The sequence below is a fragment of the Nelumbo nucifera genome, chromosome 2, assembly GCF_055504915.1.
Source record: "Nelumbo nucifera cultivar China Antique chromosome 2, China Antique-T2T, whole genome shotgun sequence".
In the NCBI taxonomy this organism is placed as follows: Eukaryota; Viridiplantae; Streptophyta; class Magnoliopsida; order Proteales; family Nelumbonaceae; genus Nelumbo; species Nelumbo nucifera.
In genome coordinates this window covers 95,694,374-95,717,172 of record NC_142650.1, presented here as the reverse complement: position 1 = coordinate 95,717,172, position 22,799 = coordinate 95,694,374, and the positions used below count along the sequence as shown (strand labels likewise).

The window sequence follows — 22,799 nt, the reverse complement described above, 5'->3', positions numbered from 1 at the left end:
AGCCCTTGAACTCGGCCGACATTGAGGAGTGGTTAACTTGCCTTGAACCTGCTTGATGTTGGGGACGGGGCGAGGATGGGGTAGAGTGTACTATGGGGCAATGACAAGGATGGGGTGCCCCGCACTGAACCCACTTCGTTGTCATTCCTATATAATTGTTAATTATTAGTGAAACTAATAAAAATGTTAGTTTTTGTAATTATTTTTATTTATTTAAAGTCAATCAAAAATTCATTTAAAAATAATAAAAATAATAATTATTATTAAAATTACTATAAATTATTAATAAAACTAAATTTATTAAAAAAATTTTGTCAAATTAAACTAACAATAATTATTTTCTAAAAATCAACATTAAATGAAAACACAATTATTAAAATTTTAGGTATTAACAATAACTTTGAATACTTTTAGTTAATTAACAATGGATTTTGATTATTAATTTAGTATTAATTAATAATAAATAAAATTATTAAATCTTTCAGATTTTCCCATGCATCGCATGGGTCCCTGCTAGTCCATATATATCTATCTCTATATATATATGTATGTATTAAAATTGGTTTGTCTATGTCAACGGCCCTCCCCTTTCAAAATCCTCATTCTAATTTTCTATTTTTTTATTTTTATTTTTCTTTTATTTCACATAATTCGTATGAACATCAATCAAAAGCAAGAAACGTTTGGGCTTCCAAGACATCTCCCACCCTCCATCTTTTCTTTCATTTACCACAAGGTCTCGAGGGAGGAAAAGAACACAGAACGAGAGAGCTCTCTCTCCCCTACGTCTTTCTCTTACTCTGGTATTCTCTTTCCTACCTCTTCCACAACCTCTCTATCTTCTCAATAACGCTACCCTCCCTATCTTCCTTCAACGATTTTCTTCTTACTTCTCATGTCACAGGAGAAATAGAGCGACAAGGTCTAGAAGTTTCATTTCAGTTGATTTGCATAGATAGAGTGGAAAACTGTGGGATAGTATCTGTTAATCAAAAAAGGTTAAAGAAGGTGAGTGGGGGAAGGAGAGATAGAAAGTAGATAGGAGGATAAGAGGAATAAGTGATTGTTTCAACTCGGCTTCTCTATATGTTTTAAGGATTCAAGGAGTCGACCAATCAATTGAAGCTGATCAACTAGCAGAAAGTCTTTCAGCTATATTCTAAATGGAAGCAATATTCAAAACGGCAAATTCTAATTGAGGCCTTTCAACTTTGAAAGCCTCTGTGAGGAAAAAGTAACATTCTTAAGTTCGATGCATAATGGAGTGAGTTTGACTTCTATTAGGTAACTATAAAGGGTGATCCTCTAATGGTTTCCAGTTCTGATTTATAGGGTTAAGACGATGTCTGCTACATTGAAGGCCGAAGGCTGAATGAAATGGAATAATTGAAGGCTGAAGGAATTCTCATACCTAGACTTTAGTTTATAATCCAATATGTCTTGATCTTCTCTGACATTATTTGTAACATATGGGCACATAAGGAACTTGCTCATTTCTTCACCCTTTCTATTCTATTCCCAGGACAGATTGACTATAATATGCTAATCAAGAAATTAATGGTTAGTAGGTACCGTGTAGGTAGTGATTTTCCTTTTTTTCCACTTATGGAAATTTAAATATTTTTTCTATTGAATTTTAGTTTAGCTTACCAATTTTGTGGATTGATCAAAATTTATTGACTATGGGGACTAATGAGGGGTAGTTTGGCCCGAACTATCACCACCTGAACATGTGGAAGTGACTTGCTGACGGGACGATGACTCAACACTTCCTGCTACCTCAGCAAGCTAGGTCAGTTTGGGTACCTCGGGCACCTCGGCCAAGACCAAGGTCCGAGCAGCTCACAATGCCCAACCTGTCAAGGTGACACGAAGCCAACTTCTAGAACCAAGCTAATTGTCTCTGACCTCTCCGAGATCACGTTGCACATTTGACAACCTTATCCTCATCTCGCCCGGATCGAATGATCTCGATAAGATTTATTAGCTAGCATGAAGTCCTCCTCCTGGTGCGTAACGGATTCCTGGTAGTGCGAACCGAAGATCTTGGAGGTGTTTTGTGAGACCTACAACAACTCATCTATATAAGGACACCAACCCCGTCTTAAGGTATGCGTGATCTATTGCTCACTAGCCTACTAGCACACAAGCTTTCAACTCGCACACCAGAGCACTAACTTAAGCATCAGAGCACCCACACCAGGTAAGCCACCCTAGGTGCTCTTAGCCTTCTTCTTTTGCAGTTCAATCGGCCAGCAAAGCAGATCGACGTCCAAGCTACCCTCCAACTAAGAGCATCCAGATCGCACACAATCAATTGATTCCATCTATAGGAACCACTACATAAAAGCTAAGTTCCTACCACTTAGCTATGAGCATCCAGATCACCAACAAGAAAGTCTAGATGCCTGTCACCGGGGGGCAAGAGCAGCTAGCACTCAACCCAGAGGGCCCCTCTGTGACTATTGGGCAGGTCATAGTGCCCCTCACTCTTCTAGGAGTGTCAGCACTATAGAACCCTGCATTCCTAGTCCAACAAGTTAACGCACCCCTGCCTCATGTGAGTGCCGCTCTCCTGGTAGTAGAGCCCTCCATGGTTCCCGCCAAGATAGAAGTATGGCAGTTCCATGAGCTCATGCAGAGCGCCCGAATCATGCATAAGCAGAAGTAAGGCAGTTCCAATTTCCGCCTCTTCCTCAGTAGAACTAGAATCAGAATAGATTTCAATTTCCACCTTGAAACGAAGTACCACCTCAGGACCCAACACCAAGCCGCTGTCCACCACCACCCAGACAGCTTGTCAATTAGCGAAACAACCTACCACAGCGTAGCTGCCAGAGTGATCAGTAGCAATGAGCAGGGAACGAACAATGCCGTCATGAGCAGCATGACCAACAACACCACCAACACAATCAACAAGACAATAGGCAACCTAGCAATAAGTAGCCCGAGGTGAGGGGAGAGGATCCCGCCCGGGATTCTTCCTATCACCTCGGTAACCAGAATCCAGCCCTTGCTCGGGAAAACATCAGAAATCAGGATCTTCCACCTATCTGTGACAATGTTAGAGATTGGGAGAACACTAAGGTCGAGACTTCGGCCAACACCGAGGTGAACAACACTAACAAGGTGACGAAGAAACGATGCCACCAATGTGCACACCGCACCTCAAGTAAGGGCAGTGCCACCCCAATGGCCGAAGTTGATAAAAGAAGGGAAGAAGTGAGCTCGGTACCAGCACAACCGACCTCCACTCCATTGAGTTGGCCTTCCCCTCTAGCACCTGAAATCCTCTCAGCCCCATGACTGAAGAACTTCAAGACACCCGTACTGGAGACTTACGATGGGAATCCAGACCCCAATGATCACGTTGATAGTTTTCAGTCCTTGATGCTGCTCGCAGAAGTAGATGAAGCTTGTCTCCACATGGTCTTCTCAACGACCTTTAGACAAAATGCAAGATTGTGGTATCGAGGTCTACCCCTAGGCTTGATCAAGAGTTGGAAGCAGTTTGTCAATCTCTTTACAACACACTTTGCCATAAGTAAAAAGTGCCTGAAGTTCATGACAAGCCTTCTAAACATGGTCTAGAGGGAGAACGAGTCCTTACGAGACTACATAAAAATATTTAATTTGGAAAGACTACAAGTACCAAATCTTGACCCAGTCGTGCAGCTCACTATGGCTCAAAGAGGAGTATTTCACCCTGATTTTCGTTGGCACCTTGAGTTGAACCCACCTAGTACTTTGGAGGCATGCCTCGAGGAAGCTGATAAGTTTACCAAGGTAGAAGAGGCGCTCGAGTCCCGATTAGAGCTGCACCAGGCCAGGAAAAGGAAGAGAATTGAAGAAGAAGCAAGTAGCAGCAAGCAACAACGGTGAAAGAGCAAATCACCGAAGAGAAGCAGGTCACCACGTAGCAAGCGAAGCAAGTCACCAAGAAAGAGTCGGTCACCACCTCGGTGTTTTGGATCAGGTCGGCGATCTAGAACCCCTCTAGTCCAGAGAACAAGCTACACTGCCCTGAATGCAAGACGGGGTGAAATTATAATGTCGATCAAGGACATCGACTATGTTAAATGGCCGTCCAGGCTGAGAGGAGATCCCACAAATCATAACTTGAACCGGTATTGTCACTTTCATAGGGATATCAGGCATGCCACAAAAAGTTGCCGCAACCTAAAGGATGAGATAAAGGAGCTGATCCACTGCGGTTACCAAAGAAAATTAATCAGGTATGGAGACAGAGAAATGTTGTGTAATTTATGCATAGTTAATTCAAGCAAATGTACCTTAGTTAAATGTGCGTATAATGATGAGAAAAGTGTCGATCCCACAAAGACTAGATCATAGTACCAAATCAATTTTAAACTAACCTAAGTTGAACTCGTGAATCAATCGAATGAGTAAAAACTAAAAGAATTAATGCAAATCCAAGAACTTAATAAAAACTAAATTAATGGATGAATGCAGCTAGAGTTTAAATTTCATTAAATCAAGGTTATATAATTACCTATTTAATCCAACTCAAGACTGAAATTACCCTAAGGTATATTAAAGTTATTTGCATGTGATAGTGGATTTCTCTAAATTAATTAATAAGCTTTCTCAAGTTATATTAATCCTTTATTAATCCAATTCTACCATCAAATTTCTAAGTGGTTGTCAAAAGGAAAAATAAGCATTAAGTTCTTTGGAAACCTCTAATTGTAGAAGGGGATTTGACTCACTAAGCTTCTTTGATTCTCACACATGAGCTAATCATCTTTTGATATCATAGTCTATCATGCGATTTTTATTGCCTAAGGATCTAATTCATAACAATCCTTTGGTTAGTCATGCATGAATCATCAAATCATTAAAAGATTAGCCAATTCTTTTAAAGCATTAAGCATAGTGATAAAAATTCATCATGCAAATAATAAAGGTCTTGAATTGAATTAAATAAATAACTATATAATCTTAAGATCAAAATCCATCTTAACCCTAGCTACGAAAATTTATCTCGACATCATTAAATTCAACATACTCAAGAAAATTAAAGGAGAAATACAGCAAAAACACATCAAAGAATGAATAGAATAACAATAAAACTTTAGCCTTTGGAGGTCGAAGACAAGTGCAGAAACTAAGTCTTCCTCCCTCTTGGATTCGGATTCTTCCTCTCCTTCTCTAGTATGCTAAAACTGCTTCCTCTCTTCTTCTCTAGCGTGTTGAGACTGCTTCATCTTTTCTTCTTTGCCAAATTCTCTCTAAGGATATGTCCCTTTGCCTTGAGTCTATGGTCCTTTTTATAGTGCAGTCTCTCATCAATTGCTTCTCAATACAGATTCCTAATTCAACACAAATTAGGTCTCTTAGTCTTTATCTTAGTTGAATTCCTATCTTTTCTGCACTGCCAACTGCAAGACCCAAAAGATTTGTAGCTCTATCTCTTAGCTTTAACTATCCATTTGAATCACCTCAATCAGAATTATAGGCAGAACGTTATGCCCAAAATAAGGGAACTATATCAAAATAGGAAATTTCCCAATTTTTGTGCATACATATCAAATCCGATTTCAATGGATTCTCTCCTTCATGGCTACATCATGGAGCACCATTGCTACATGGTCTTTACTCTATGATTATCTTGATCAATTGAATCAAACTCCTCCTTAAACTTTCACAATTAAGCTCCAAATTACCTTGCAAGACAATTTCATCATAAGTAGTGCAATACCATGCTAATTCCAAAAACATTATTACCAAAATCATCGAGTTAGATGTATGAAAATATGTACAAATATAGGCTTATCAAATACCCCCAAACTTAGCTTTTGATTGTCATCGATCAAAATATGAATAAAATCATACTTAAGCTCATAAATTGACCATGCTTTACTTATCTTGATTTTCCAAAATATATGCCTCAAAGATTGTATAAGGTATATAACTTAGAAAGCATTCAAAATACCATCCAAGAATTATCATGAATCTTATGCTAACAAAATCTCATCATGAAAATTGAAGTGTGTGTGTGTGTTTTTCCAATTTTCGAGTGTCATGCATGCTTCTTAGCTCAAATTATGCAAACCAATAGATCTTTGAAATTTTTGGATATTTCATAGGCTTGTTCTTCATAGCCCTTCTCCACTAATGTAGACAATCGTAAAGCTTTAGATCAATAGGTCTTTATTAAGGTTGTAATGTGAGGCCTAGGTAGGGGCTAATAAAGAAAGGATAAAGAATTACAAAGCAAGAGAGCATAGAAGGATATGCACATATAAATGTACTCTCCAGATATCCCTATATTCTTTATTTTTCTTTCCACATGTATCACAACTCCTAAACTTATTTCTTTTGATCTTCTTGGGTAGTGAATAAACTTTTCAGCACATAATTTTAGGCTCATGATATATTTTTGAAGCCTCTTTTCCTTCTTTCTCAACACTTTTTTTTTCATCTTCCCTTCTTTCATTCATCAACATCATTGTGCAAAATTAAGCTCTCTTGAAGGGTAGATCATGGTTTTTTGGGTTTGACAAGTTAAGTACAATGAGTGTTAAAAAAAAATTCGAATGGTGGCTAGTCATATGCTTTGCATATGCTATTCTTTTGAAAATGCTCAAAATGGTAACTAAGGATTGAAATATATCAATGTTGGCTTTAAAAGGCTCAAACGATCCAAAGATGACCTGAATCATCTCTAAAGTAATATGTTGTTTAGGATTTCACCTCAAAGGCTAATCAAACAAGTTCTAGAATATCACATAATGATCATAATGTTCCATATAACTCACAAAATCATTCACCAAGTTGTACACAATTCACAAGATCATGGCATAATGTGCTCAAGAATCAATCAATCCTCAAGATTAGCATTTATCTTCCTTTTCTAAGTCATATTCGACTTCAATCAATAATTTATCATAGGCTTTTAGTCATCAAAAAAATTCAGAAATCACAAACTTAAGCTAAAGCATATTTCAGAAAAAATTTGGTGCAATCATACCATGCTCTCGGGTTCAAAAAAATTTTCAAAAAAACTGCAATCTCCTCCCCCCCAAACTTAAATTTAACATTGTCCTCAATGTTAAGCAAATTAACGAGCACAAAGTGTTGGACAGTTTTTGTATGCTCTTAGTTTCAATCAGTTTTGATGTACTTTTGATATTTAATGTAAATAAATGAAGTACATGTTTGATTCATGTTGTGTGGTATACTTCTGTGTAAGACCCTAAAACTAGACACTTAATGAGACTTGTGTTGGTTTTAAACGTTCACAACCATTGGATAAGTCTAGGGAGATTTATCCTGCCAACGCTGACATTGGTGTGCTGCCAATTGTTGGGGTGGCTTGTCTCAGCCGCCAGGGTGAGACCCAAGGCACATGTAGTGTAAGATTAATTGAACCCTTGAACTGGACCAGATTTCCAGTATTGCCCTGGACCTTGGAGATTGATGGGCAAAACTAGAAAGTTACACTTGACCCCTAGACCCGATTATGGTACTGCACTAGGTGTCGGATTGGGCTGTCTTTGATATCCCAATTAGTGAGATCCTTGGCGGGGGTCAAAACCTGGGTATGTTGGGACAGTTTGAGAATTCATCTGAGTGGGTGATCATAGTGATGGAATCAGCCCCTTTGTCGGACAAAGGTAATGATCGGGGATGCACTCTCTCTGATGGAAACCAAACTGCCGGCAGTTGATTTCAATCGTTGGAATTTTGTTTTGCAAAATTTATATATATGATATATATTTAAGTATGGTTTCAAAATGTTTGCAAATGGTTTTAATTCCCGGGATCCATGTAAGTAGAGAGTGCAGCACTGTTCCTTGCAACCGAGGGAGAGGTCCTTTCTTGTCGGGCAGTGCTTGATCATTATGGGTTGAGAGGTTAAGTGCCAGGCCTTTTGGGATAACACCTGATGGGCTAATCTTGCTCCTGCCCACAGTCCCTGGGTTTTTATAAGATGGCTTGGCCTAGGGACCACTTAGTGTAAGTGTTGGGTCCATAGGGTCCATATGATGGGCTCAGGGGGTTTACTGGGCTCTCCAGTGAATTTGGCCAGGCCTTGTAACAGAGGCTGGGCCGAACCCATGTGGCTGGTGTGTAGATCCATGTTTGGGTCCCACGCCATACAAAGAAACCCAATTGGGCAGTAGTTTGGAAGACTTTTCAGCACATAACCTTATTGGGCCTAAAGCCCATTTCGAACTGGGCTGATTTGATCAGTCATTATTAAGGGGCGGATCTGAGATTAGGATGAGCCCAAAAGCTTATCTAATATGCAAATAGGATTAAGAAGAGTCCTAATCCAAATACAGATTTGGATAAGGGGCAACTCCTGATATGATCAGAAAATCCTTTATTAATCATTAAGCAACTGGAGGAAACCCTATTCGAATTACAAGAATTCGAACCCTGGGGAGACAGTACACACACTCTGCAATTTTGTGAGATAGGATCTCAGAAACCTTAGAGAAAAGAAAAGCAGTTCACCATCTATTTCTCTAGTTTCCTCCTGCTGCAGCCGCCATCCATCTGTCACAGTTCGTTTTCTCTGTCAGAGAAAGATCAAGAAACGTTCTTGATATCAGTCTTTGTTGAAAGGCTGATTCGGTTTGGTGCTCATTGTCATCCAAATGATTCTTGTGAAGGATTCAGTGTGTAGGACGCACCCTTCTGGTTCTGTTCCACAGTTGCTATGTCATCTTCAGCAGGAGCAAATCTTGGTTCCTTCTTTGAGCGTGAACACCAACTTTGGGAGAAATTTTTTCTCTGGATCAGGTATAATTACTCCCTTCACTTTTTGTTCAGATATGGTTCAGTTCTGGTTTAAGTAGGATCCTTAAATCTTGATTCTAAATTTAGGGAATGTGATTCCCAGTTGAGAGGCAGGTAGAAAATTTTTGAAATTCGCCCACCTATTCCGCAACTGTTTCAGCGTCCATAGGATGGATTCTACCATCCCTTTCAGTGGTATCAGAGCCACAGGTTCGAATCTTGAACCAAGAATTCAGATCTAAACCTGTGCAATTCGGTAGAAGCTGTTCTATCCGGGTGTTGCACAGTTTGCTGTTTCATTTCAAGAAACGGTTTCTTGTTGAGGGTGATTGATCTGAAATTAATTTTATTTAAATATGAAATTTATTTAGAATGGTTCTTGATTTATTTCTTGATTTAATGGATTGTTCGTACCTAGAGATCGAAGTGTAGAGTTGGCGCAGATTGTCTGCGCATTCCTTTTGTAATTTCTATTCAATTCGGTTTGTAAAATAATTATTTTTATTTTATTTTTCTAGAATGAATGTATAGGATTCAATCAAGGATGTAATTAATTAATAGAAATAGGATTTCTATTTTATTTTATTTTCTTGATTGAAGAAGACGGCGGCACTGGAGATTTGTAGATGGAGGGATCGCATTCTGCGTTTTTGCAGTTTATGAAACTGCAACCCTTGTGACTAACCTATGTTTTGTAGGTGGTGCGAACAATCCATATCTGATTTATGATTGTCTAAAAATCAGAAACATTAATTTCAGATCTTTCCTTAATTAATTCTTGAATTGAAAATCAATTTCGGACCATCTCGGACCAGATTGGACCAAATCTGTTTGGACCGAATCTAGGGTTCGAAAGGGGACTGTTTTCAGTCCAGTTTTCCCACACTACCAGGCCCAAATCTGATGTTCAATTGCAAGGATTAATTCGGCCCAACCTATAAAGCCCAGTTTTAAAAGGTTAAAAATGCAAAAGCCCATTTTGTGAGAAAAGCTATATGGGTCGAATTGCCAACTGCTATTCAGCCCATACACCTAGATGATATTAATTATTAATATTGTGTTTTGTTGGGCTGATTAATGGGCTTTACAGCTAGTGGTTGATTGGATCAATTCTTCCATATCATGTGATGTGTGATGTTTGATGTGCTGCGACCTTGGGCCATAAGCACTTGGCCCATGATGACTTGTTAATGGCTCTTGCACACACCATGGCTGAATGCACATCATTGCCATGGTGTCCCATAAGGTCATTGGATTTCCCCTCCTTGCTTGGTGGGCCCCACAACCCTAAAACGAGAAGCGTGCGGAAACCCTAACCGATTTAGGCCCACCAGAAATCTGACTTTATGAAAGTCAGTGGGAGCCACTTTGGTTTGACCTAAATTAGAACTAGGGCATAATTTTGTTCCCTCTAGTAATATGAGTGCATGTGATAGGGAGATCCATATGATGGACTCTCTAAAGGCCTTCCATCATTAGCACGATAATGGGTCCTTCAGTAATGAGGAAATGCACCATAAAATTGGGCTATCCATTTGCTGTTGGGTCTATCAGAGTGTTTCATAAGATGATAGGGGCGTCATAGACCGATGTGGGAGGGCTTCACAAAAAAATGGGAATTCTCTCCGGTACCTTGGCGTAACCTGAATATGATGGGTGAGCACTCACTGGACAGAAAGGTTTACCTGAAAATGGCTCTGAACCTTGTCTGATAGAGGCCAAAAAGGGAAACTCATACGATGAGTGGATGTGATCCATCGCAGAAAGGTGGTAGGGTTATGCAGCTGAAACAGTTGGCTCCATGCACCCTATGTGATTTCCCACATTTTCAGAGACATCTCGCCGTCTCCATCACTGAGATAGGAGGGAAATCTCAGAGATGAACAAATGGAAATGGAACATAGATTAAAAGCCATATCTATGTAGGTAACATGAATCAAACTAAAGGTTGTGGACTAACGTTTTGTTGTTTTACCAGAAAATGGAAAATGGACAATTTGCTAAGTTGCTTGACGACAACAAGTTTAAGGGACCCAATTATGCCGACTGGTACAAAAACCTTATGCTGGTACTAGCTTCAGAAAGACTAGATAAGGTGGCTAAAAATCCTGCTCCGGATCGTCTGGGGGACGGGGCTTCTGAGGCCCGAAGGAGAGAATTACAAGAATGGGAGGATAAAAACTCCCTATCCCACTACTATATCATAGCCTCCTTGGACAATCCGATACAGAGGCAATTTGATCAGATTAAACTTGCCAAAGACATATTGGATAGTCTGAAGACTATATACGAAGAGCATAATCGTTCTACTCGACAAAAGGTCTTGAAACAGTTCATGACCGCACAAATGACTAAGGGGCAGCAAGTGCATGACCATTGTCTTCGGATGATGGGCTACATAAACGAGCTGGAGGCCCTTGGTTCCAAGCTAGATCTGGTCACACAGATCGATGCTATTCTCAACTCTCTGCCTCCATCCTTTAACCCATTCATTATGAATTATAATATGAACAAGCTGAATGTTAGCGTCCAAGAGCTCAACAATATGTTGCAAAGAGCTGAGGAATTAATAAGGAAGGATGAGCCGATAGCCATGCTTGTTGAAGCTGGCAAATCAGGCAAGAAGAGGAAGGCAAAGAGAAAGCCTCAGAAGAAAACCACCAAATCTAAGAAACAAAAGAAAGACAAGGCATCCGACGCCTGTCACTTCTGCAAGCAGGCCAGCCACTGGAAGAGGAATTGTCCCGCCTACTTGGAATCTAAGAAAGGTACTTTCGAAACTTGTGTCATGGAAATTAATTTGTTAGTAACTTCTGTGTCCTGGTGTGTTGACTCCGGGGCTTCAACTCATGCGTGTAACTCCTTGCAGGGGTTCAAAGTAAGCAGAAGGCTGAGTGAAGGAGAAGTGACACTATACTTGGGGACTTCTACAACTGTTGCAGCTACGGCGATAGGAACCGTAGAATTAAATTTTAGAGAAGGGATTCTTGTACTGAAAGATTGTCTTTATGTACAAAATCTAAGAAGAAATTTGATTTTTGTTTTTAAACTATGTGTGGGTGGATATACTGTCTCTTTTAGTAATATGATTACTATCAAAAGGAACAACAAATTCATCGCATGCGGGGAACTAGAGAACGGTCTCTATGTTCTACATCCTTATCTAGAAACTAATCTAATCGAAACTACGTCGGTCGAAATCCCCAAGAAAAGGACTCGTGACATGGTAAGTCCCACGTGCCTGTGGCATTACCGACTTGGCCACATCGGTATTGACCGAATCACAAGATTGGTAAAGGATGGTCCTTTGGGTTTTCTAACCGTATAAGACCTTCCCACTTGTGAGCCTTGCCTTAGAGGCAAGATGACAAAGCGGCCATTTAACGGTAAGCCTGAAAGATGTACAGACACACTTGACCTTATACATAGTGATGTATGTGGTCCCCTCAGTGTTAGGACACGCAATCAACACATGTATTTCATCACCTTTATAGATGATTTTTCACGATATGGTTACGTGTACCTAATGAGACATAAATCTGAATCCTTTGAAAAGTTCAAAGAGTTCAGACAAGAGGTCGAGAAACAATTAGGGAGAGAAATTAAGGCCCTTCGATCGGATCGAGGTGGCGAGTATCTCTCTGATGAATTCAGGGACTACTTGAAGGCCAATGGGATTATCTCACAGTTGGCTCCTCCTGCAACACCCCAGCTTAACGGTGTTTCGGAGAGGAGGAATAGGTTGACATGGTCCGTTCACTTCTCACACGCTCAAAATTGCCCACATCCTTTTGGGGATATACGTTGGAGACCGTAATTTACGTGCTGAATAAGGTTCCAACCAAATCGGTTCCGAAAACTCCATACGAACTATGGACCAGAAAGAAACCAAGTGTCAGACACTTGAAGATTTGGGGTTGTCCTATGCACGTTAAAAGAATGAGTGCGGACAAGTTGGAATCCAGGACCAGTCGTTTCCTGTTTGTAGGCTACCCAAAGGATTCAGTGGGTTATCTTTTCTATGACCCAAGTGAATAGAAAGTGTTCTGTAGTCGAAATGCCATGTTCTTAGAGATGGATTATATCTTGGACACCCATCGTCAGGAAATAGTTCTTGATGAGGAGAGCTCAGGATCAGTGGGAGATGTCCCGTAGGTTCCAAGTAGTGACCAACCTAGAAGATCCACCCGGGTATCTAGGCCACCAGTCCGTTATGGTTATGACCAGGATAGTTACCTAGTGGAAGCCTTGACTAGTGAGGAGGATCCCGTGACTTACACGGAAGCTATATTGAACATAGATTCCTAGAAGTGGGTGGAGGCCATGAGAGCTGAGTTGGACTCGATGGAAGCCAATGGAGTCTGGGCTCTAGTAGATCCGCCCTCTGGGGTAAAAACAATTGGTTGCAAATGGATTTATAAGAGGAAAAAGGGCCCCGATGGCAGGATTGAGACCTAAAAAGCTCATTTGGTGGCAAAAGGGTATACTCAGAAAGAAGATATCGACTATGAGGAAACCTTTTCGCCCGTGGCCATGCTTAAATCCATTAGGATCCTGCTAGCTTTAGCAGCATACCATGACTATGAGATTTAGCAGATGAATGTCAAAACCGCGTTCCTGAATGGAGATCTTAGTGAAAATATCTACATGCAGCAGCCACAAGGCTTCATTGCTGCTGGTCAGGAACACATGGTATGTAAAATTAATAGATCCATATATGGACTTAAGCAGGCTTCTAGGAGTTGGAACATCCGTTTTGACTTTGCCGTCAAATCGTTTGACTTTGAGTAGAATCCGGATGAACCCTATGTTTACAGGAAGTCTAGTAGGGATAAGGTTACCTTTTTGGTGTTATATGTGGACGATATCCTACACATTGGGAATGATGTAGGAATGTTGACTTCGGTCAAGGTATGGCTTTCGCAGTAGTTCTCCATGAAAGATCTTGGAGATGCTTCCTATATACTAGGTCTTCGACTCTATAGAGATAGATTGAAGCAGAGAATTGGATTATCCCAGGCTGCTTATATTGACAAAATTGTCAAAAGGTATACCATGGAGAACTCCAAGAAAGGAAATGTTCCTTTCAGGCACGGAGTCACTCTCTCCATGAAGATGTCTCCCAAGACTTATGAGGAGATTGAGGGCATGAAAGACGTTCCCTATGCCTCAGCAGTAGGGAGCATCATGTATGCCATGCTATGCACTCGCCTTGACATTGCTCAGGCGGTGAGTGTTGTAAGAAGGTTCCAAGCCAACCCAAGGTAGGAGCATTGGACAACTGTGAAGAACATACTTAAATACCTTCGAAGGACAAAAGAGTTTTGTCTGGTATTCGATGGTAGTTCACTGCAAATTCTGGGGTATACTGATGCCGATTTTCAATCAGATCCATATGATAGAAAGTCTACATCTGGGTATGTTTTCACGATAGGATCATGTGTTGTTTGTTGGAAAAGTAGCAAACAGGGGTCCACAACAAACTCCACAACCGAAGCTGAGAACATTGCCGCAAGTGAAGCTACCAAGGAAGTTGTGTGGATAAAGAATTTCGTTCATGAATTAGGAGTGGTTCCGTCCAGCACATCTCCCATCCCGTTGTTGTGTGACAATAATGGAGCCATCGCTCAGGCTAAGGAGCCTCCTGCCCACTCAAAATCAAAGCACATCGAGAGGAAGTACCATGTACTGTGGGAGATCGTTGGTAGAGGGGACGTCCTGACTCAAAAGGTAGCATCAGCGGATAATGTGGCAGACCCATTAACTAAGCCACTCACACAGAAGGTGTTTGAGAAACACGTGGAAAGTATGGGACTCCGGCTTGTACCAGATTGGACCTAAGTGCAAGTGGGAGCTATTGGACAGTTTTTGTATGCTCTTAGCTTCAATCAGTTTTGATGTACTTTTGATATTTAATGTTAATAAATGAAGTACATGTTTGATTCATGTTGTGTAGTATACTTCTGTGTAAGACCCTAAAACTGGACACTTAATGAGACTTGTGTTGGTTTTAAACGTTCACAGCCATTGGATAAGTCAGGGGAGATTTATCTTGCCAAGGCTGACACTGGTGTGCTGCCAACTGTTGGCGTGGCTTGTCTCAATCGCCAGGGTGAGACCCAAGGCACATGCAGTGTAGGATTAATTGAACCCTTGAACTGGACCAGATTTCTAGTATTGCCCTGGACCTCGGAGATTGATGGGAAAAATTGGAAAATTACACCTGACCCTTATACCCAATTATGGTACTGCACTAAGTGTCGGATTGGTCTGTCTTTGATATGCCAATCAGTGAGATCCTTAGCGGGGGTCAAAACCTGGGTATGTTGGGACATGTTGAAATTTCCTATCCCTAGACTCCAAAATTGTAACCTACCTTTCATCAATCAAAAGAAAAGAAAAACGGCGGTAGCAAAAGAAAGCACAAATTAAAACAAAACTTAAAAGGAAATAAAGAAATATGAAACAACTAGAAATCCTAAAGTGCATAAATGAAAAAATATAGTTCTAAGTTATAGTCGTTAGCTTGACTCTATTTCCATTTTCATGGATCTTTCAAGTGAATGGTGGATTTGAAGAAAAAGTTATGTCCACCGTCAATGTAAGGCTTCAATCTTTGCCCATTAACTTTGAAAGTCCCCTTAGTTTCATTAAATACTTCAATTGCACCATGAGGAAAAACTATAGCCACTATGTACGGATCACACCATCTTGACCTTAGTTTGCTAGGAAAAAGCTTTAATCTAGAATTATAAAGAACCTTGTCTCCAACTGTGAACTCTTTCATTTTAATGTGTGCATCATGCCATGCCTTGGTTCTTCTTTTATAAATTCTAGAATTCTCATAAGCTTGGTGCCGCCATTCTTCAAGTTCATTCAATTATATATTTCTTTGTTCACCCGCAACTTGCAAATCAAAGTTAAACAGTTTCATAGCCCAATATGCTTTATGCTCTAAATCAACAAGAAGGTGACAAGTCTTACCAAACACCTACCTATAAGAAGACATCCCAATAAGTGTTTTGAAAGTTGTCCTATAAGCCTAAAGCGCATAATCTAATTTCATTGACCAATCCTTCCTAGATAAGCTCACAGTCTTTTCCAAAGTACCTTTTAATTCCCTATTTAAAATTTCTACTTGTCCACTAGTTTGAGGATGATAAGGGGTAGCAATCTTATGGGTAACACCATATTTAATTAATAAATTATCAAACTGTTTATTGTAAAAGTGTTTACCTTCATCACTAATGATAGCCCTCGGTGTACCAAATCTAGTAAAAATAATTTTTTTCAAGAATTTGATTACAACCTTAGCATCATTAGTGGGACATGCAATTGCTTCCACCCATTTACTCAAATAATCAATAACAACAAGTATATACTCATTATTGTTTAGGGGCATCTCATTTTTCCTTGATATATTACCTGTTCGTTGGCATCGATCACAAGAACTTACATAGGCATAAGCATCCTTGAATAAGGTAGGCCAACAAAATCCACTTTGTAAACCCTTTGCCGCCATCTTGGATGGTCCATGGTGTCCCCCTACTTCTTTGTCATGACAGAAACTAAGTATACTCCGCACCTCTTTCTTTGGTATGCATCTTCTCACCATGCCATCTGCACAAATCTTGTATAGATACGGTTCCTCCCAAAGATAGTGCCTCAAATCAGATAATTTTTTTTTTTTTGATGAAAAGAAATGTTAGGGGGCAACTCGTCACCTACAAGAAAATTAGCAAAATCAGCATACCACGGTTCATCATCATGCACAAAGCATAATTTCTCATAAGGAAATTCATCATGCAAAGGGTGTTCATCCATGCTCTCTACATACTCCCCGTCCAATCTAGACAAGTGATCAGCTACCATGTTTTCGATGCCTTTGTTGTCTTTGATTTCTAGGTCAAATTCTTGCAATAATAAAATCCATCTTAACAACCTACGTTTTGCATCTTTTTTAGCAAGTAGATATTTCAATGCATAATGGTCAGTATAAATAATCACTTTAAACAATATCAAATAAGGTCTAAATTTTGCAATAGAAAATATTACAACAAATAGTTCCTTTTCAGTTGTTGTATAATTTCTGTGCATCAAATAAGGTCTAAATGTTATGAAATTTCTTTTTTATTCTTTTTCCTAAAACGACACTTAAAGTATCATCACTTGCATCACACATGATCTCAAAAGGCAAATTCTACATGGGGGCCGAAACTATGGGGGCTTGGATCAATTTCTCTTTTAAACAATTAAATGCATGTAAATAAGCACTATCAATCACAAAAGATGCGCCCTTCACTAAAAAATTAGTTAAAGGTCTAGCAATTTTAGAAAAGTCCTTAATGAACCTCCTATAAAAACCTGCATGTCCCAAGAAACCTCTAACTTCTTTCAATGATTTTGGAGGAGGAAGTTTTTCAATTTATTCAATTTTAGCTTTATCCACTTCAATACCTTTAGAAGATACTTTGTGGCCTAAAACAATTCCTTCCCTAACCATAAAATGACATTTTTCCCAATTAAGAATAAGGTTAGATTCCTCACATCTTTTAAGCACCAAAGACAAATTATGCAATCATGCATCGAATGAAGATCCAAAAACATAGAAGTCATCCATAAATATCTCCATAAAATCATCAATGAAATCCGAAAATAGACATCATGCATCTTTGAAAAGTAGCAGGGGCATTGCACAAACCAAAAGGCATTCTCCTAAATGCAAATGTTCCATAAGGGCATGTAAAGGTAGTTTTCTCTTGGTCTTCAGGAGCAATGGGAATTTGGTGATAACTAGAATAACCATAAAGAAAACAATAAAATTCCTGACCAACAAGTTTTTCAATTGTTTGATCAATAAAGGGAAGGAGGAAATGATCTATTCTAGTAGTACCATTCAATTTCCTATAGTCGATACATACCCTCCAACTTGTTACTGTCCCTGTTGGGATTAATTCATTATTTTCATTTTCGACTACAGTGGTCCCTCCTTTTTTAGGTACAACTTGCACAGGACTTACCCAAGAAGAATCAGAGATAGGAAAGATAATACCTGAATCAAGCCATTTTATCACCTCTTTCTTTACTACCTCTTTCATATTAGGATTTAACCTCCTTTGGGATTGCACCATAGGCTTGAATCCTTCTTCCATCAAGATTTTGTGCATGCAAACTGATGAACTTATTCCTTGAATTTCGCCAATGCTTTATCCAATCGCCTTTTTGTATTCCCTAAGCACCCTTATCAACTTTTCTTGTTCAAAACCTGTCAAGTAAGAAGAAATAATCACATGTAAGGTAGACGAATTCCCCAAATAAACATATTTTAAATGCGAAGGAAGAGGTTTAAGTTCAAGAGTAGAAGGCTTCTCGATTGATGACTTGGCTTTTGAAGAAGAAGAGGAAATATCCAAAGGCAAAAATTTTTCTCTTTTTGTCACGAGTCCTCTTTGCTTTTTTCCCAAATAGCCTACGACCTCCTTGTGCCTCTCATCTAAAATTTGTTCCTTCACATCAAAAGAGTTAGCAATGCAATTTTCTATGGGATCATCTAACCTAAATGCATGAAACTTTCTATCTGCCAAATCATCAATGCAATCTATCATTAAGACTTCTTTTTCATCATTGAAATGTTTCATAGCCTTAAACACATTAAAAATAACTTCATCATCATTAATTATAAGGCTAAGTTTTCCTTGTTGGACATTAATTAAAGCTCTTCCTGTGTCAAGGAAAGGTCTCCCTAAAATTAGGGGCATATCATAATCTTCTTCTATGTACAAAACGATGAAGTCAACTAGAAAAATAAATTTATCTACTTTTACCAAAACATCTTCCACTACTCCCCTTGAATATTTGATACTTCTGTTAGCCAATTGAAGAGAAACAATGGTAGGTGTTGGCTCCTTTAACCTAAGCTTCCTGAAGACAGAAAAAGGCATCAAATTAATGCTTGCACCAAGACCACATAAAACCTTATCAAAATTAATTTTGCTAATGGTGCACGGAATAGAGAAGTTCCCTAGATCCTTGTGTTTTGGAGGTAATTTATTTTGTAGGATTTTCGAGCATTCCTCATTAAGTTTTACCATCTCAAACTCCTCAAACTTTTTTTTGTTTGAAATTGTTTCCTTTAGGAATTTGACATAACTTGGCATCTGAGAAATAGCATGAAGAAGAGGAATGTTAAAATTCAACTTTTGAAACACCTCTAAAAATTTAGCAAATTGCTTATCCAATTTAGCCTTAAGAAATCCTTAAGGAAAAGGAAGAGGGGGTTTGTAAGATTTTAAATTAAGAGTAGAAGAACTTCCCTTTTTCTCCATTGATGACTCACAATCTCCTTCTTTGGCATCAAGGTTTCAGCTTTCTTCCTTTTTCACATACTCATCATCTCTTTCTTCTTTTATAAGTTCTTTTCCACTTCGTAGAGTAATGTGTGCACAATTTACATATAAATTCTAGTGTTTATGCATGATTTTGATGCTAATTTGTGTGAATTCTTACCCCAATTGAGTTTGATTTTAGTAAATTGTCAAAGGGGACAAGTCTAGGGAAAACAAGCATAAAACCATGCTAAAGGAGGCCAAAGTGATAGTGATACAGCCCAGATGGGAGCAAGGCCCAGCCGAAAGGTCAAAGGAGGGCTATTCTACCCTTAAAGTCCATGCAGCACTCTTTGGGAGAGACCGAAGAGAGAGCCCAGCCGTAGCCTTCCAAGGGAGCTTAATTGGCCCAGCAAGGAGGAGGCCCAATTGCGGCTCAAGAGCAGCCCAAATTGCAGTTCAAGAGCAGCCCAAAGTGCAGCCAAGAGAGGCTAGGGGCGGCAACTTCTAGAAAGTTCAAGAGAGCTAAGGGCAGCAACTTCTAAAAGGTTCAAGAGGCTAAAGATGCCAAACTTTCTAGAGGAGAGAACTTTCTATATAAGAGAACTTTCTATATGAGAGAAAGGGGCTAAAGAGAAGGCTATAAAAGGAGAAGAGAACTAAGGGAAAAGGGGTGAAAAACATTTTGGGGTGAATTCCTTTTTGGGAGAAGAGAAAGATAGGCACAAGAGAGGAGAAGAAAGGAGAAGATTCAAGACTATTTAAGAGAAGAAGAAGCTAATTTCGAATTTGGAGAAGAAGCCATTGGAAGAGATCAATCTAGGTTGTCTTCTTTCTTGATTTCTGCACAAGTGGTAATCGAATTCAGCTAGGGCTTTCATGTTTTCTCCATTATTTCAATCTTTCTTGCTGTAATTGAATGATGTCTCTTGTAATTTCAGATTTGTAATTAATTCTCTAGGGTTATTCGAATAGATTAGATTCAAATTTGATGTTTCTTAATTAGAAATTCAATTGTAGAACTGCTAGCCGAATTGCTATTTTGTAATCTTAGATCTGTAATTTCTAATCATGAAATTGTAATATTTGAATTACTTGAAAAAGAATTCAGGTAGCTTTAATTCAGTTTGGCTGAATTGTTCCTTAGAAATCCTAGAATGTTTGAGAAAGACTCTAAGCTTTCAGATCTGCTAATCAAGAACCGAATTGAGTGCAAGGTTAGAGATAACTTGCACAATTTGGTTGGTGATCATTCAATCTGAAATGATGCCCTATAAATTTAGATCTTAATGCATGCATGGGGATTAGATTCTTGCTAGAGATAGAAGAATCATCACTCATACATAGAATGAACATGCACTTGAGAGAGGCTGTTCATTGTATTGGGGTTTAACCAAACCATGGCTGAATCCTAATCTAATTGAATGGCCTAGAGATCTAATTGCTAAGTCAATTCTGTGCATAATTAGCTTGTCTTCTCAATTCGCTTGCAAGGTGTTTGATCCAATGTTTTAGAGATAGTTTTGTAGTTAGAATTTCAAATTTGAATTAGATTTAAATTTTGACTAATCATATAAGAGTAAGCTGATATATTACTAGTAGTTGCTACATAAGTCCTTGTGGGAATGATACTCTATTCATCACTCTATTACTTGTGCGGCTAGTGCACTTGCTAGTGTAACAAATACGCACCATGTTTTTGGCATCGTTGCCGGGGACTTATTGCAGCAATATTAGGAACTATTAGCCACTATTAATCTGATTTCAAACTCTATATATTAGGATTCAGATCTGTATATGGTAGCTTTCATTGCTGATATAAGTAGTCTTGTTTCATTTTGCTTATTTGCTTTATCCTTGATTGCTGTTTTAGTCTTAATAGTGTAGCTGCATTTTAGTTCTATTTATTTTATAAAAAAAAGAGTGTGGTTCAGATCTGTATATATTAACTTTCATTGCTGAAATCAGAATTCAGATCTGAACACTCTTATTTTATAAAAAAAAAGAGTGTAGCTGCATTATAGTTGTTTTAATTTAGTAGTGTAACTGATAGAGGTAGTTCTAGTTCTATACATTACAGATTTGCACACACTAACCTACTGTTTTAGGTAATCTCTTTCTTCTTGCCGAATGTTTCTAGGTAATCTGAAAAAAAATTATAGTTGTTTTAATTCAGTAGTGTAACTAATAGAGGTAGTTCTAGTTCTATACATTACAGATTTGCACACACTAACCTACTGTTTTAGGTAATCTCTTTCTTCTTGCCGAATGTTTCTAGGTAATCTGATTTTTATCTCTGGTGTTATAGATTCCATTTCTAGTTTAATCGATCTGATATGTTTCTAATTTGTATTAGGATTCAGATCTGTATTTTCTGATATATGTAGTGTAGTTCAGATCTGTATACATTAACTATCACTGCTGAGTTCAGAAATTAGATCTAAGCACACAGAAAAATCTTAAGCTGATATTCAGATCTGTATATATTAATCTTCATTGCTGAAATCAGAATTTTTTCTTCTTCTTCTTGCCGGTTGTCTCTATCTTAGGCTGCTATTCTTGCTTCAGTAGTGTGCAATCTGCTTAAGGTTGCTAGGATAGTTCTCCGATTTCAAGCTTTTCTATCAGATTTCAGCTTGCTGATTTCTCTTATTCTTGAGACTTCTCTTGTCAAATAGCATTTTAGTTTTTGCCTTGTGAATTGCGGCTATTAGGGCTGCTAATTGTTTAATTATTTACATTTTTTATTTGAGTACATTAGTCTTTTTCTTGCTTTGACTTGTACAGTTCATGACAAGCAGACTTAAACTGGAGGAAGTCCCTTACGACCCGGAGATTGAAAGAACCCTCCACATCCGCCTAAGAGCTACTAGACAAGTTAGAGCTGAAATTGAAGAGATGGCCGAACCAAGGACTATGATGGACTATGCCAAACCAACCCTTACCGGGGCTGCCTCAAGCATTATAAGACCAGCCATTGTTGCTAATAATTTTGAGATCAAACCAGCCATAATTCAGATGATCCAAAACACAATTCAGCTTTGTGGCATGGCTCATGAAGATCCTAACTCTCACATAACCAATTTCTTGGAGATTTGTGACACTTTCAAACATAATTGGGTGAGTGATGATGCTGTTAGGCTGAGGTTATTCCCATTTTCATTGAAAGACAAGGCCAAGGCTTGGCTGAATTCATTACCAGTCGGATCTATAGCCACTTGGGATGAGATGGCTAGCCGATTCCTCTCCAAGTACTTCCCTCCATCCAAAACAGCGAAAATGATAAATGACATCCCACTTTCTTCCAACAAGATGGAGAATCTTTATATGAGTCATGGGAGCAGTATAAGGATCTCTTAAGGAAGGTCCCTCACCATGGACTTCCTATATGGCTACAAGTGCAAACCTTCTACAATGGTCTAATCGAAGCCAACAAGACCATCCTAGATGCAGCAGCCGGGGGCTCCATCAACAATAAGACCCCTGAAGTGGCCAATGCACTCATAGAGGAGATGGCAACCAACAATTACCAATGGCATTCAGTGAGAAACAAGTAAGGAAGAAACATGGCCTTCACAATGTGGACACATACACAACTCTATCTGCACAAATAGGTGTACTTAGCAAGAAAATTGATGAGATGCAGATGGCAGCCATGCATGTGCAGTCCATAACATGTGACTGGTGTGGGGGAGGCCACAT

At 39.0% G+C, this 22,799-nt stretch overlaps 1 non-coding gene and 1 pseudogene across 1 annotated transcript; one reads left to right on the top strand and one right to left on the bottom strand.

Moving 5' to 3' along the window:
- The window catches only part of LOC104590285 (heat shock cognate 70 kDa protein 2-like), a 38,409-nt pseudogene extending 15,952 nt beyond the window's left edge, over nucleotides 1-22,457 (top strand).
- LOC148802574 (small nucleolar RNA R71) lies at nucleotides 22,374-22,479 on the bottom strand. Its single transcript, XR_016083261.1, has one exon. It is a non-coding gene; the product is annotated as a small nucleolar RNA R71 (small nucleolar RNA).
- Nucleotides 22,480-22,799: the final 320 nt, after the last annotated feature.